The sequence below is a fragment of the Euprymna scolopes genome, chromosome 8 (assembly GCF_053919585.1).
Source record: "Euprymna scolopes isolate OS-2025 chromosome 8, ASM5391958v1, whole genome shotgun sequence".
Classification (NCBI taxonomy): Eukaryota; Metazoa; Mollusca; class Cephalopoda; order Sepiida; family Sepiolidae; genus Euprymna; species Euprymna scolopes.
Genome location: NC_136489.1, coordinates 93,948,511 through 93,962,334, shown reverse-complemented (window position 1 = coordinate 93,962,334; position 13,824 = coordinate 93,948,511). Strand labels below are relative to the sequence as shown.

General features: G+C 33.3%; 1 protein-coding gene across 2 annotated transcripts in view; it reads right to left on the bottom strand.

The window, feature by feature from the left end:
- LOC145283640 (solute carrier family 23 member 1-like) overlaps positions 1 to 13,824 on the bottom strand; it is a 428,662-nt gene that overhangs the window by 371,663 nt on the left and 43,175 nt on the right. Inside the window, exon 1 of one of the 2 annotated variants that reach the window (XM_080132602.1) lies at positions 13,595 to 13,824. This exon is cut by the window's right edge and continues 13 nt beyond it. The exons of the other annotated variant lie outside the window; for it this stretch is intronic. The gene's annotated coding sequence lies outside the window, so the exon portion shown is untranslated. The remainder of the gene's footprint in view (positions 1 to 13,594) is intronic. 2 annotated transcript variants of the gene reach the window in all.

Here is a 13,824-nt window from a genome sequence, read left to right as displayed (position 1 = left end):
CCAGTAGATCGTTAATATATGTGTGCACAGTCTCACGATGCATAGAATTAAAACCCGGCATGTGATGTATGGAGAGTAGTGTTGGGACGATTAATTGGAATCGGAAAAATCGGAACTTTTTGGGGTATCGGAATCGGTATCGGAAAAATTTGTGCCTATTTTCCGATGCCAAAACCGATTCCTTAAATTATCTATTTTAATTGTATTTTGTTTTTACAAAACATCTTCCACTGCTTGTAGTAATGATAGAATAATAAATATTTATTGATTTACCCTGTCACAAGTGTGTTTTTACGTTTGAGAAAATATGCGCACATTGAAGATGTGTTTTTACAATAATCAGGACAAAACAACAATTTTATAGTAAAATATTTAGAGATTTATAAAGAATCAGAATCGGTAATTGTATCGGAATCGGGAAAAATATTGGAATCGTTCCATCCCTAATGGAGAGTAATGATAAAATGTGTTGTGTCGTGAAAATACGACACAAACTAACGAGTTGGTACTGCCGAGTGGTAAGGACAGAGAAATAGAATGAATCAACCAATCAGGTTTATGATAAAAGGCACAAGTATGAAGGGTTCACATTTATTGTGAGCCGAATGTAGAGATGTCCATACATGTACTTGTCCTTCAGTAATAAACTCAACCCTATAGTTCCATGTGTGGAGTCGTATTTATAATGGGTGAGAGCTCAACGCTAGGAGTAACAGGTTCTTCCATTACAATAACTTCTCCTGAGCAAAATTCTGGGTTTGAATTTTGCTTATCACCTCAGTATTTTTTCCAAGTAAAAACATGTAGTTCTTTTTTATGTTATGTTCTTTTTATGTTATTTTTCTTTCTCTTTTATGACTATTTTGGTGTTATCCTACAAATACGAGGGGCGTGCAATAAGTAATGCCCCTGACCCACTTCCAGTTGTCTGATCTAGCTGAAATTTTGTAGGTGCAACAATTTATATCTCTACGGGTTATTTGGCAAATTACAGCTCTGAACTAATTGTGGTTTCTGTTTTACAGGTGTTTGAACCGAGTCAGGTGTGAAATGGAGCCTGTTGAATGTCAAGCAGTGATCCGGTTTTTGTATTTGAAAGGACACACACCACAGGGGACTTTTGATGAAATGAAAGAAACTTATGGTGATAATGCCCCATCATATGACCTTGTAAAACGCCTGCATCATGAATTCAAACATGGCCGGAAGTCTGTGGAAACAGATCCCAGACCCTTCTGCCATTGAGGAGGCATCTGTCCGTCAAGTTGAGGCTGCCATTTTGGAAGATCAGCGCATTACTATTCGCCAAATAGCCCAAGATGTCAAGATTAGTACAGGATCTGTGGAAACTATCATTCATGACCATTTGCATATGCATAAGGTGTCTGCCAGATGGATTCCCAGGTTCCTCACACAATTCCAGAAGCGAGAACACGTCGAGTGCTTGAGGATGAATTTGGAGATGTGCCAAGAAAAGAAGTTTTTCAAAAGATCGATTACACAGGATGAAATCTGGCTCCATCACTATGATCCAGAGACCAAAGCCCAGTCAATGCAGTGGAAGCACTTGGACTCACCACCTCCAAAGAAGGCAAGGGTGCAGCCCTCTGCTGGCAAGGTCATGCTCACAGTCTTCTGGGACCAGGACGGAGTAGTGATGACAGATTTCCTGGCAAAGCGTACCATAATTACAGGAGCCTATTATGCTTCACTTTTGAGGAAATTAAGGGAAGCTATCAAAATCAAGATGTGGGGCAAGATCAGCAAAAGTATCCTCCTCCTGCAGGACAACGCTCCGGTCCACAACTCGCATGTCGCCAGATCAGAAGCACGGGATGTGGTTATGAAATCCTCTCCCATCCTCCTTACTCTCCTGACCTTGCACCCTCTGACTTTCACCTCTTCCTAGCCATGAAGTTGTTTTTGAAAGGAAAGCGTTTCCCAGATGATGCAGCCTTGATTTCTGAAGTCACGTTGTGGGTGGAGGACCAACCTGGGGTGTTCTACAAAAACGGTCTCCAGAGTTGCATCAAACGATGGGAGAAATGCATAACTCTGGGTCGTTCCTATGTAGAGAAAGACTAATAACTGTGCCAAGTTTCGTTGCTCTACTGCTATGGGAAGTGAGTCAGGGGCATTACTTATTGCACACCCCTCGTACAAAATTTCTGAATACTTTTTTTCATTAGTATCCGTTTTTAATTTTTTTCAAAGCTCTCAACAAACATTTCAGCCTGACCATTACATCGGAGGTTATAAATTGGAGTGGTCACATGTTCAATTCATTGAACATTACCTCATTATCACTTAACAAGCTCTCTGGTACACCGAATCTACTGAATAGTTCATCTAAAGCTTTTATTGAATTTGGTGCTGTAGAGTGCTTATACTTATGAATTTCTATCCAGTTGTAGCAACTATCTACTATTACTAAATAGTAATATTCTTTTAATCAACCTGCATAATCAATGTCGTGTCCATGGAATATCAGTTTTAGGCTAGTGTTAAGTTTTTATTGGTGGTGTTTTAGCTGTTAATTGTTAATATGACTTTCCATCCCTTTATTTCCACATCTACATATTTTCTTTTGTTATAGTAATTACTTTCTTTTTTTTTTAGATGCAATTGAATAAATACTTTCCTGATTTTTCTCATTTCTTTTCTACATACTTTTGCGATATGTCCCTTTCAGTTACAATGATTTGTCTTTTGAAAAACCATACACGAGTAATATGATTTTTAGCTCTGCATACTTTATAGCTATACATTATTTTCGTTTGGACTTGTTTTCTAACTTGCTGAATATGAGCTATTTCTTTCATTTCAATACCTTTATTATCCCGTCTTAAGTTTACTAGTTTTTGACATTCTTCAGTAAAGTTTTGCAAAATTATATCAGTATCATACTCAGTTACAATAGTCTAGAACAAATCTATTTTTCATTCTTAGTTGTCAATCCTTGAACAAAAATTAAATATTTAAACATGTCCTATTTTATTTTAAATAATTTGCACTGAATGTTAACTCTTTCCGCATAGGCAACAAAATCCTCTTCCTGTTTTACAATGTTCGGGCATTAACAGCGAATGTGGAAAATGCTATCCTGTTTGCTAAAATTGTTTCTGTTGTTGCTGTACTGTGCTACTAAAGTTGTTTTTAAAAACTATCAACTGTTCTATATTAGTTTTCTTTTTTAACAATTAGAAAAATATCTGTTCACATTAAACAATAATTTGTCACTTAAAAAAAAAAAAAAATCATCCAGTTTTTTTTTTTTGTTTGTTTTGTTGCCGTCGGCGCCTTAAAAATACTCACCATCACAGTGCAGGCGACACTAAATACAATTGCAAATTACTTAGGACTTCTATTCAGTCATGGCTGATGGAACAAGAGCATGCCATCATGGATTAAATAAAGACTTTAATTCAAAATTCTATGTAAATTCCCGAGTTTGAGAGAAAGATTCCAGAGTTTGACAAGATACACCTGAAGAAAGTCAGAGGTTACATTAACCGAAATATTATGAATATAACGCTCAAGATAAACAATAGTCCAAATAATTCAAACAAGAATTTATTTATTCATCGATTTAATCTGTGGCTGAAGTTGCAAACCATGCTAGTAAATCACATTTAGTGGCAAAAATGCTTTAATGGAGGCTAAATTTCCTCACAGTAAACACCGACCATTTTTCTGCCCTTGTGAGACAAATATCTAGAAACATCACACACTAAAGGTGAACGTAGGCTAACCTGCATGTATCATCCCAAATATCGTATTGACCAATTTTGATAAATAAACTAACCTATGTAAACAAATAGATAAATTAATCAATCACCCTAATTATAGCTTTTATTTTTCCATGTATATAATTAATACATATTAATTAAAACGCTGGTTTACACCGATGTGAGTTGTTCGTTTTTGACTACGTTTCTTGCATCACTATATATTTTTTTTTGATTGAGTACTTGCTGGTTTCCTAAAGAGTCTATGGAAGGAAAACATACAAATGACAACTGTTCTGTAAACAAAACGAAGCCATAACTGTACAAAAGTTTTTGTTTTGAAAAAAAATAATTAGTAAGGTGAATGAAATTTTGATCTTTGGAATGTAGCAATATGTTATAAGTGCTGAGTTACATTCCAATGACCAAAAAGTATTTAACTTTTGTGTAGGCGAAATTAATAAAAACAAAAAACAATATTATCTAACATTCAACTCCAGTCAATTATTATGAGTTCGGCGAACCGGTTGTTAAAATTATGTAAACCCCTATTCAGACCTGTATTAATTAGCCCACTATCAAACTCCACAAGTGTCGTGTGACTCGCGTAACTTGTGCATGTATAACAACTTAATTTACACATGTATATACAGCCTATATATAACTAAGCAATTTAGTTTCGTTTGCCTAACTGTTACAGTGCTCAAACTGCTCATGACAATGCAGATGTTGAGTTGGTCTAGCCTACATTAGGCATAGTTTTAACTTTTAGTTCTGAATCAAATATTGAATGTTTTTAGATCTAATTTTCTAAAATCGCCAGATTAAAGTAAGTGTTTGCTTAAATTTTCTTATCTCTACGTTTGTCTTAGACTCTTGATCTAGGGCTAGATTTAATATTTAATAATAGGGGCCAAATCTAGTGAACGTTTATATTATTATGACAGAATCTGATTTGTTATTTTAACGTTAACATTTATCTAATGACAGTCACACTAATAGATCTACTTCTAATTTTAGAGATTCTGGTAGGCCTAATCGTCTAGATCTAATTTAGGTCTTAGGCCTAGTTTTAAATTTATATTAAGCCATTTGAAAAAAAAAATTGTTTCCTTCCATATAACTTAGAATAAATTTTCAGTAGGTAGGGAGGGATTTTTTTTTTTTTTTTAATTTCTGTGTAATTACTGTAAAAGTATGCCTATTGTGAAATTTGTAAAAAAATCCTATATGTGAAATGCAGAAAAAATTTTTCCAGTAACACTGATTTTTTTCCAGTAGGGAGCTCTACAGAAAACAAAAGTTTTTTTTTTTTTTATTATGAGTCAATGATATATAGATCTGCTCTCATTCTACTGGGCAGGGGGCCTAGAATTGTGTCAAAAATTATAAAAGTCTAATAATATAGATCTAGTTCTAGGTCTTGCTACTTGTTCATATATTATATAATGAACATACTGAAAACTGAAAGTAGATCTGCTATGTTTGTGTGTTGCTTTTAAATACAAAATTATATGCAATATTGTGATAAGGCAGATGCTATTCCACTGTTGGAACAATGAACAGTATGACAATTTCAGGAAAAAATATGATGGGTTAATTGTTCATAATAAAAAACTTGGTAAACACTGTGCAAAATTCGACTCTTTAGACATGAAGGGATATCATCTGTCACTAGAGTGGAAAAACTGCAATACTGCAGCTTCGGGTAGAAATAAAGTAGTTCGGCAAGCATCTCTCCGGAAAAAAAATGAATGAGCATTTTTCATAATATTTGTTTTTCGCAACTACAAGATCGTGCAGCTGATCAAATTACAAAATGCATGAATGCATTCAATCATAAACATATTGAATCCACATGCAGAGTTTTTAATTCAGTGTATAGTTTAGCAAAGCGAAGCCGACCATTTTTTGATATTGAGGATGAGGTTGAGCTACAAATTAAAAATGGGGTGGACATGAGTGTTGGACTTCATTCTCGTAAAACTGCTGTCAAAATAGTTGATCACATTGCCAAAGAAATAAGTGAATTATTTGCAAAAATCATTGAACAAAATAAAAAAAATTGTGTTATAATAGATGAAGCGGCAACCATCTCTAGCAAATCTGTACTTGTAATTTTTGTAAAAGTTAAGGATGAAGATCTCTCCAACCATTTTCTTGGATTTGGTGGAGTTGGAGGAGTTGGAGGGTCAAGGAGCAGATCAAATTTATAATACTATGTTGGATAGCTTGAATTCTGCTGGATTTAATAATGAATATCTAAAACAAAATGTAAGGTCAGACAAAGCTTGTCAAAACATGGAGCCTCCCCAAGATGAGAGCCATTCATTTCAATTGATGCCAGATGAAGATCAGAGTGTTGATGGTGTAAAGATAGAAACTTGATTTTAAATACATTAAAATTAACTAGCCACCCATTTCCCCACTACACTACGTGATCAAGATCAGAGGAGACAGAGATCTTGGTCATTTACGGCCTTTGAAATGTTGCCATAGATGGTATTGTCACGAATGTAGAGAGTTGGACACAGAATGGACCCCCTGAGGGACTCCAGCATTAATACTGTGAGCTTTTGATTTCTACCCATCAACGACTACTTTTATGAACGTATCAGAGAGAAATGATTTAATAATTGAAAAGACATTTCCAGCTATACCATAGAGATTTTGTGGAGTAGACCTTTACGCCACATGCTATCAAAGGCCTTTGATATGTCAAGAGCAATTGCCCTAGAAAAGAAGCCTTCGTCAAGAGATTTGCTAATCCTATGAGATATAACTGTTAGCACATCTGTTTTTCATTCTTGATTTGTGTTTGTGTTTTTAGTGCTGTAGGGAGTCATCTGTTTGAGATTTAGATTCGTGTGTCATATGAACTTGAAGCTGGAAAGTTTTGAATATTATTCTAGTGGGAACTGTGTTATTCAAAGTTCCACGGGATAATTATTCATGTCAAAGTACTTGTTGAAAGGGCCCCGTCGGCTGTGGTTTTTACGTTTTGAATGGGGATCCTTTTTGATGAGCGGTTTCTTTTGGTGGAAACCGCAATATATATATATATATATATATATTTATTGTGATATGGGAGAGAACTTGAAAGCGTGTGTGTATATACTCTAGTGTCTAAGGTCTTTCTGTACAGATGTTTGTCAGGACAACCTGTCATGAGGACACTTTTTGATACAAGTAAACCCTGACTAAATATTCAAAATTACATCGTATTCGCAACTTAAATAAGACCTCTTCAGTATGTCTAATCCACACTGGTTTTACACAGAATGGTACACCTCCAAGTGATGTTACCTCAAGTAAAAGCACAGAGCTGGATACTCTACTAGACAAGATTAATTCTTGTCCTGGAATCCAGTAAGACCAATAGGCTACAAGAAAGATATACGATAAAGTATTTAAACGGTTAATTAGGGAGAGGAAAATTATATTTTCAACTTCTTTTATCAACTCAGTGCTTGAGAAATAAAGTAGAACTTTAATGTAATATTCGAATATATCTCATATAGGGATTAAATATTAGCCCCTGGTTTTTGAGAATTTCGACTGAAGTAAAATAAAACATTAGTAAGCTATGAAAATATATATGAATGAAATATGGTGAAATGACGATGAAACTGACAACCGAGATCGTGCGCATAAAACTTTAAAGTGTGAATGTGTAACAATTTCTATAAAAAAAATCAATACGTTCCAATTTTCTCAATTTGATCAGATAAACTTTACTTTTAAAACAAAACCAATGATTAGGTTTTAGTTAATCAGTTATTTATTAAATCAGAATTCTTTGAGCTTTTTGTAAGCATACAATAAAAATAAAAACATTTGTCTTATTTTTTTTTGGGGGGGGGGTAGAATTTTCAAGTTAACTTAAATTTTTACGGTATCTTGTTTGTTAAATTGTTAGGGAAAGTACTGAATAGTTTAAAAGACACTCCACACTCCACCCCGACTCATGTTAAGAATGAGATTCTAAATATTATTTCACTCAGAGCAGCAGCAGCACGGTTTGTATTCTGGATAAGTACCATAATTTGTACTATTCGGACTACTATTCTCACTTTGGTTGTTATTTTTATAACGGTTCGACCGATGTAATCTCCAACCTTCAGACACATCTTTACCAACGTTGGTGCCTTCTAGACGAACATGTTTACGTCGAACTGAGACTAGAACTATGGCCACCGAGATATAGCCGTGCTGGAACGCACAGAAAATTCCGTCGGCGCTTTGGCAACAAAAACTCCGATCTAGGGGAGATAACCAGCATAAACATAGCAAAACTAAGCATATTTTGCAAGGTATAAATTTGGGACGCTTATTTCTTTTCCGCCAAAGAAACTCCATTGGAACATCAACAATTCTCGGATGGGTCTTATCAGGAGACCAAAAAACTTAAATTTAAAAATAAAATTTTTTTTTTCTTTGTTAGTTAATCGTAAAAAACTAACGAACCCACTCAACAAGCGTTTATTCACATGTCTGTACAAATGAAGTATATTTGATGTTTGTGATTAAACTGGTATTAGTTAGAAATTGACAGCTTAAAGGCTTCGAAATCACAAATAACTTTTGCCTAGGAAAGTAGAAGTCAGCATCAGGCCTTTTTTTTTTTTTTTTTTTTTTTTTTTTTTTAATTATAGAATGGGAACACCTGCCGGGCACGGGAAGGTGGCCTGTCCTCTTGCAGTTAAGACAAACCAAAATATGATGCTGTACGATTGTCATTTGATTAACGATTGAAAAAGATGTAATTAGTGTAAAAGAATTTAAAAATTAAAATGAAACAGTGATGAAATTGACGTAATAATATTAAATTGAAACAATATTAGAAAGCAGAATATTGTTTATTCAATGATTTTTTTTTTTTTAATACAGATTTTTTTTTTATTACATGAATTTTATTATTAAATACAGAAACAGACATAATAGAAATGATATTGTTCTCGGATATATATTAATATACGAGGAAATACGCGACTCGATTGTTTTTCCGAGCAGAAAAATATTTTAAAACCAAAACTATGGCGATTGCCGGGAGCTGGTGTCTTGTTGAAGTAGGAAATACAGAAATAAAGATTGCTGAACTCACACAAGAATTGGAGAAAATGATGTATATTAAATTGAAAATATTACAAAGAAAAGGTTCTTGCAAAACTAATTGTGTTTGCGGCTTTAGAAGTCCAATAAAAAGTTCTTTATCGTCCAAAAGTCTTGGACGGCTCCCTGAAAAAGTTCAATCAAAATTCGGCGGCAAATTTAGGAGAGATTTTCCATAGTTGTCTATAGGGCGACGATTGATTCAAAAAGAGTGCGAATCTGTTTTTCCAGAATTCTGCTTATATTAAATGTTTGTTGATTGGCCAAGGAGTTTCATCCTAGCCAATCAAAATAGGGCTTTCAGAAAGGAGAAGTGGTCGATATAATTAGTTTGAACAAAGGGAGGTAACTACTTTTTTTTATAAAACATTTGTTGAGCTTGCCCCCCCCCCCCAAAAAAAAAACTGTGCGTGCTGGCTCCTTTGGCCATGATCGTTTAACACTTAAGCAGATACTAGAAGTAATTGGTGATCGATAGAGGAGCCGCATTCCGCAATGACATGTCAGACAGGTGTTTGAAACACTGTTTGGCCATGAAGTCTCCAAGACTGGTATAATTTCCTTCGCGAAATTTGTGTTATGTGCCTCGTTAGGTGTATCAGAATTTTTGTAGAAATTTTTTACACCCCTAACACGAAACTGCGAATAAAATATTTAAAAAAAAAAAACTCGTAATTTCTCTTTTAAAAGTGGGTTGTTTATTTTCTTTATGGATTATACTTCCAAAATAAACTATTAAAGTTGTATAAAAAGTAATAGAAATATTTTTTTATTTTTTTTTAAAACAGTAATGAAATTAATTCAATTTTACGAGTTCAGTATTTTTCAATTTTTAAAGTTTAAAAAGCTATCAAAATTTTTCTATTGATTCTATTTTTACGATATTTTCAGGGTAAATGTGAAATTTTATGCTCTCTCCAATAAACCGAATATAATATTTCAGACAAACGTTTTTTTTTTAATTCACGCCCCCCCCCATTTTAAAATGTCTATTAAAAAGTAAATAATTTACTCACCAAAGTATTATATATCACAAATTGAAGATAAAAGATCAATAAATAATATATTCAAATTTAAAACAGCAAAAAAGTAGTCTTTTCTTTTTTTTTTTTTTTTTTGGAAATTTACCTGTAAAGTCCGAAGTGTAAAATCTTTTTTTTTTTTTTTTTTTTTTAAATGAAACCTTGGTCTTTGCTCCTTTACTTGAAAAAAAATTAGGGGTTGAATTATATTTTTCGAGTAGTTATAAGCTTGGAAATTCAGGGGATCGAATTAATTCATGCTCCCACCCATTTTGAAATGTCTATTAAAAAGTAAATAATTAATTTACTCAAAGTTTTATACATCACAAATTGAAGATAAAAGATCAATAAATAATATATTCAAATTGAAAACAAAAATAAAGTCGTGTTTTTTAGAAATTTACCTGTAAAGTCCAAAGTTTAAAACTTTTTTTTTTTAAATCACGTTTTTTTTTTTTTTTTTTAAATGAAACCTTGGTCCTTGCTTCTTTAATTGAAAAAAAATTGATTCTTTAATTGAAAAAAAAAAAATTAGGGTTTGGATTACATTTTTCGAGTAGTTATGAGCTTGGAAAGACAGGGGGGGGTCGAATTATTCAATATTTTTCACAAAGTTTGCCTCGTTGATAATCCTCTTCAGATGGTCCCAAACAGGCAAGTGAAATAGATGAAAGCAAATTTATGCGGAGGAAATATCACCATGGACGATACAAACAAAAAACAGTAAAATCGGTAAATGTGGGCGCGTCGCGTCACTTACGTAAAAACGGTTAATTAAACTGCAGAAGCACCTGTTAAGCTACACAAATTCTATAATTGACCCTGGAAAACTTTCATATTTCAAATGGCCGCTTGAAGATTCCTGCGCGAACGCATCACGTAAGAAAAACACTACTGAAGGCGGTGAAATGGCGCAAAATAGTCCCAAGGTCCAGGGGTTCATACAATGCAAACGTGACAGGTTTGATTATCAGATTAGTTGTCAGCAACCTCGAATACCCTTAAAAAACGAATTAGAGTGGTCAGTGTAGCGACAGGAACCAAATTTCCCTAATCACTGGTATGTTACTATGGAAACCGTTTTAACTAAGAACATACACATCATAAACAGAATTTCTTTTTATTTATTTATTTATTTTAAATGAACACTTTTTATTTTAAATTTAAAACGATATAAGGTAAATATTACCTTACGCTATAGTGCTTTCGCTTTCAAAACGCCAAACACTTTTTTCGGCGCAATTCCGAAAGCCGTTCTTAACATGAGGTTGGGGGTTATTCCGAAAGCCGTTCTTAACATGGGGGTTTGGAGCGTGCTTATTCCGAAAGGCATTTTATTTTCCACCTCCCTATGTTAAGAATGGCTTCTATAAACTAGTGCACATATAGATTGACCAAATTTTCTTGAATTTGAATTCTTGAAAGTAATTTTTTGGTGGAATTAGCTAGAAATGACGTTGAATAAACGTTTGCATTTCGTAGACTTAACTTCACAGTTCGTCTGCGCATGCTCACTGAACCATTTTATTGAAACAACAAAGATGGCGGCCAATTTAAGCTACAAAAAAATACATTACATAATACAGGTATTTATATTTCGAAAACAATTTGTCTGCGGTAATTATCCCTGCGATATTCGTTTTCAGCATACCCGGAAACCTGTGAAAGTCGTCATCTTTTTAGAAAATGTTGAGGCGTCTTCAGTTGGCTTAACGGAACAGTCTTTTTTTTTTTTTTTTTTTTTTTTTAATTCTGTTACAATAATTACGTTATTTTCAATAACCAATCAAATGATATTCTTACAGGCGACCGTCAACTATGTCCGCGTATGTTCCTCATATTTTGTCTAAATTGCAAGAGAGCCGGCAAACGTATTTACTTTGAAGATTTTGAAGTATTTAAATTGTCAATTTCTGGTTATGATTAAAGTTTAAAGTCAAGCATTATAGTTCACTTATCTAAATGGACATGCGAAACACGGAATCTTTGGCCGCGTTCTATGATACCAAGGGGAAATCAAAGTTGTTTTTTTTTTTGGGGGGGGGGGGTAAAACTCTTCTGCTGTTTCACCTATCAATTTAATAAACAAAATATACAGTAAAAATTGATTCCGGGGCAAACCTCATTCAGGTATAGTTTGATCGCTAACTTGTTTCCTTCTCGTAAACTGTTTCGGCAATTTCCGGGATTCGGCTATTAGTATTTGTGTAATAATTTTCATCATTTATTGTTATACCGATTATTTAGCTTCCCAAATTATACATTGCAAAATATGCTTATTTTTGCTATGTTTACGCTGGTTATCTCCCCTAGACCGAAGTTTTTGTTGCCACCGTCCAGGTCAGTTTACAATTTACAAAGTTCGAAAATATACTCTTGAAGAAGGTCGGAAGTTACATCGGCCGAAACGTTGTGAATATAACAACGAACATGAGAATAGTTTATTTTATTCATTTTGCTTACCTGCTAGCTAGCGACATGCAACAATACACAATAAAACAACTCAATTACATAATATGAACACGTTACAGGACAAAGATAGGCGGACCTAAACGAGCTTCCCTCGACCCCGCCGTAAAATTAATTCTTTTTCACGTTGTTTTTTTTTTTTTGTTGTTTTTGTTTTTTTTATCCTGCGGATTATCGTCAATAACAGTTAACTTTCATATTAGCAGATTTTTTTTTAAAAAGTTTATTTCATAATTTTTAACTTGGGGGAAGCAAGCACTTCAATTACAACGTTTAAACTGATACCCCACTTTTCGGTCAATCAGCAAAACTCCCTTTATTAAGCTATTTTTGCGGCATGAAAGAAAAATTTAATACAACGCTATAATTTAAAAGTGATTCCTCACGTTAAAAGTCATTAAATAAACTTAAAAATAAATAAATGAAAGTGAACTCTTATCGACGATAATAATTAATTTTACGACAGACGGGGAGGGGGGGCTCAATGACATATTTGCATCGTTTGTTTTAAATTGATTAAAATAGCTAATTAGGGAATAAAGTATATGATTTAAAAAAAATAATAATCTAAATAAATTTGATTCTAATCTAAATGAATAGGGTTTCTAAAGGGAGTATTTAAAATTAAATTTAAAATAAAATAAGTTTAAAACGCGTACAATGAAAAAAAAAATCACACATGCAAATGATAAAGGAAAAAACAGCGAACAGTTCGATCTTGTTGATCGATAATTCAGGTTTTAAAATATTCATGGTAACTTTTTATTCCGTGTACATTTCAAAATAATAATCTGGTTTGATGTTTGTTTGGGCTAATTTCTGCAGCGTAAAATTTGCATAAGAGTTATATAAAGACACGTGTTTTTTTTTTTTTTTACCCCCGTGCTACTTAACTGCAATATCAATCGAGTCACTACTACACGCGATAGAATAGTTATTTGAAGTAACAACAAAGTTATCTTTGTATCTTGTGAAAATAAATAAATAGTACGTTCTAATAAAAATGTAATTTTTCTAAAATTAAAAAAAAAAGAAAATTTTTAAACATCATTCACACAAACAGATAGCGATAATAAAACGGATTTCACGTATTATATAATCATGAAACGAACAAAGAAAAATTTGAGTTAATTATTACATACAACACACATAACGACGGTAACATAGTTATATTAAAAAATATGTTTTATAAAAGAAACCGTTGCGCGAGAAAGCTGCAAAGAATGAATGAATAAGAAAAAAAGAAAAACGAAAATTACTTACTGTTAAATTTTCAAACCGAGGGGGGTTTTCCCTTTTTTTTTTTTCACCAGTGAGTAAATTGTTGTTGAATGTTTTATTATTTAATCATTCGTTTACAAATATGTTAAAAAGAAATTCGGAATTTATGTTTTCAGTAGAAATGACAGTGAAAATAATAATCCTTAAATGCGAGACGGTTCCATCGAGAAATTGCGGACAAGTCAGCTGTTACCGCATCATGGGAAAGAACT